Here is a 3,473-nt window from a genome sequence, read left to right on the forward strand (position 1 = left end):
AAAATAAATAAATACTAGTCGTTTGGGGGCACCCAACAAAGTGATGGGCAACAGGTACAGAACAGACCAAATAAAATCTTTAATGAGAAATTAAATTGCAGAACTCACTGCTAGTGGAGGTCACAATGGCTATGAGCACAGTGCTTAAAATGGGGTAGACAGATTTAAGGAGGGTAAGGCCATCCAATGGCTACGAGACATGGTGAGTAAAGGAAATCTCCATATTCATAGAAAGTAAACCTCTGAAACCCAGGGCTAGGAGGCAAAATCAGGGTAGGCCTTGGCCTCTGTGCCCTGTTTGTCGTCCCTCCACAGGGCAGGTAGAAGAGAAGAAGAAGAAGAGATTGGATTTATACCCCGCCCTTCACTTGGAGTCTCAGAGCGGCTTGCACACTCCTTTCCCTTCCCCTCCCCACAACAAACACCCTGTGAGGTAGGTGGGGCTGAGAGAGCTCTTTCCAGAACTGTCTTTGAGAGAACAGCTCTGACAGAACTATGGCTTGCCCAAGGTCATCCAGCAGCTGCAAGTGGAGGAGTGGGGAATCAAACCTGGTTTTCCCAGATTAGAGTCACTGCACTTAACCACTGCACCAAACTGGCTCACTACACCTGGTTGGCCACTGTGTGAAACAGGATGCTGGACTAGATTAATGACTGATCAAGTAGGGCTCTTCTTAGGTTCTTCCTACATTCTTTTATACTGATACTCATGCTGATTGGCTGCCCCTTCCCACGTGGCCACCCCACCAATGCGTTCATACAGGTTACTGTCTGCTGCCTACTACTATTCATCTCAACAGCCCTTGTTCTTGCATCCCAGTGATCCAGGGGGTTGTGAACTCATAGGAGCTGTCCTTCCTCTTTGCTAAAGCACATCTGTACAAACGTAACTTGGAGGACTCTGTCAGCTCCCTTCCTGTGTGAATCCTAACTGAGCTTAGTACGGGGCAGAAGGTGTCTAGCAAACACCAGTAAGACAGACACAGCTGTCAAACACTCCAGACATTTAATGAACAGCATTAGCAAAGGAGTGCTAACTTTAAGTCAGATGAACGGTGTTGCCAATTGAATTCATGTTCTAGAAAGGCTCCTAAGTCTTTATAGTCTACTTAGCAGCAACACATTTAGAGCTAACCCAATCACTCCATGCTCAAGTACAAGGGAGCAGTCAAATAACTGCTTGTTAGGCAGCTTGCAATGATGCAGGAGCAAAATCAGAGCACCTGGGCTGGTGAGCTTCCATCAGAGTCACTAGATGTACACAGGTAGATTTGAGTCTAGTAGCACCTTAGATTCCAACGGGGTTTTTTTGGGGGTATAAACTTTTGAGAGTCACTGCTCCCTTCATCACAGCCCATTGACTCTCTTAAAAGCTTATCAGCTCTCAAAAGCGTATGCCCTGCCGGCCTTTAAGGTGCTACTGGACTCAGATCTTGCTATTCCACGGCAGGCCAACACGGCCACCCTCTGGAACCATCTTAGATGTACACAGGTCGCGGTAGCCACAGACTGTGTCACAGCGGTTGGGCTTGGCACCTCATTGTGAACTGGCTACATCTTTGCCTCTGCTCTTGTTGAAAGCCTGCCTGGAAGGAGCCAGAGGATACACCAGGACCGGGATGAGTAATTGTTAGTTTTCTTTTTAAGTAAGTCAGAAGAGTATTAAGAGACTGAGTCCATGGTGTGTTTTAAAATATAAAAGTTTACTATAAACCTAACATGGGGAAAAGGTACACAGGATGTGAAAATAACAAAGAGCTAATATGGTTACATCCTTACAGCTAAAAGGTAAGACGGGAAGAGAATGGCGTCTCCTTCTCAGTCAGAACAAAGAGAGGAAAGAGAAGCCAATATGCTAAATACTTAGCACCTTGGTTTCCAATCAGACTAGCAAGTTAGCTCCAAAGTTCCGGGGCATTCTATTGTCTAAACAGATTGGTTACAAACAAACATGTGACTTCCTGTTGATCATAACAAACATCATTAACCCTGTAAATACTGAAGTGTTTTGACTTGTAACACCCAACAGTAATGTTCAGCAGTAGCAACAAATGGCAAGTTGGCTCAAGCGCTTAGGTGCTTGGTGTGAGCAACAGATCTGAGAAAGAGGCACCCTCTGGATGCTCTGCCCGTTTGGTGTCGTGGTTAAGTGAGCGGACTCTAACCTGGGAGAACCGGGTTTGATTCCCCACTCCTCCACTTGCACCTGCTGATGTGACCTTGGATCAGTCACAAGCTCTGGCACAGCTGTCCTTGAAAAAGAGCAGTTTGTGTCCGAGTTCTCTCAGCCCCACCTACCCCCACAGGGTGTCTGTTGTGGGGAGGGGAAGGGAAAGGAGCTTGTAAACCTCTCTGAGACACCTTTGGGTAGTGAAGGGCGGGGTATGAATCCAGTCTCTTCTCTCTTCTTCTCCTCTTCTTACCTCCTACTGTGGGATCCCAAATGTTAGGATTCACCCACTGGGGAGACGGATAGCTTCTGGGCCAATACTTAGCTACCCTTTATACGGAGTTCCATCGGAACTCTGTAAAGTTTCTCTTGGGCCTTTCTGCCAGGACTGCTGTTTCACCAGCAGTACCAATGGTCAGAATGTCTGGTAGTCACCTAACCGGGGGGGGGGGGGCTTACAAAGACATGGCATTGTGCCAACACTGCCATGATGCTCTGCCAGGATATCTCAGGGAAGGGACCTTCTGCACCAGGCACAGAACCCTTCATCCCTACTACTAGTAACTTTTGAGAGAGGAAGAGCTGTTCCGTCGACGAAGAGACGCGCATAGTGGTGCAGGTCAGGGGAGAGACGTTTGCAGCACCCCTTGGTTGAGGCAGGGGATCCACGTCCCTTGCTCGATGGTGGAAAGCGCTGTCAAGTCACAGCCAATCTATGGTGGCCTATGGCTGCCAATCTCCAGGAGTTGGCCGGAGACCCACTGGGATGACAACTGGTCTCCAGGCAACAGGGGGTCCAACCTGCCTGAGGGATCGCCTTTCCCCACATGTACCCTCAAGAGCACTTCGGTCGGGGACCCAGAACCGTCTGGTGATTCCAGGTCCCCGAGAGGTAAAGCTTGCTGCGACAAGGGCCAGATCCTTCTCAGTGGTGGCCCCCACCTGGTGGAACGAGCTCCCAGAGGAGATCAGGGCCCTGCGGGACCTTATGCAGTTCCGCAGGGCCTGTAAGACGGAGCTCTTCCACCAGGCTTTCACGTAGGGGCCGCTGCTGCCACCACCACCAATGGCGGCAATACCATCGAGATCGGGAATTGCCCTTGGTAGCCCATGTGGCAATGAGAACTATGCGGCAATGGGAACAGGGGATTGGCACGAACCATCTACTGGACAGTGGTACCCCAATGGGGCTGCTGGAAGACACCATCATAACCACTTAAGACCATCTTGATAATGAAAGCACTTTATTGTTGTTAGTAGTGTTATTGTTTACGATTTTATTGTTTTACTGGATTTTATGTAT

General features: G+C 48.9%; 1 pseudogene; it reads right to left on the reverse strand.

Moving 5' to 3' along the window:
• The window catches only part of LOC107105508, a 22,129-nt pseudogene that overhangs the window by 17,701 nt on the left and 955 nt on the right, over window positions 1-3,473 (reverse strand).

The sequence above is a fragment of the Gekko japonicus genome, unplaced genomic scaffold, assembly GCF_001447785.1.
Source record: "Gekko japonicus isolate JY-2015 unplaced genomic scaffold, Gekko_japonicus_V1.1 scaffold2124, whole genome shotgun sequence".
Lineage (NCBI taxonomy): Eukaryota > Metazoa > Chordata > Lepidosauria > Squamata > Gekkonidae > Gekko > Gekko japonicus.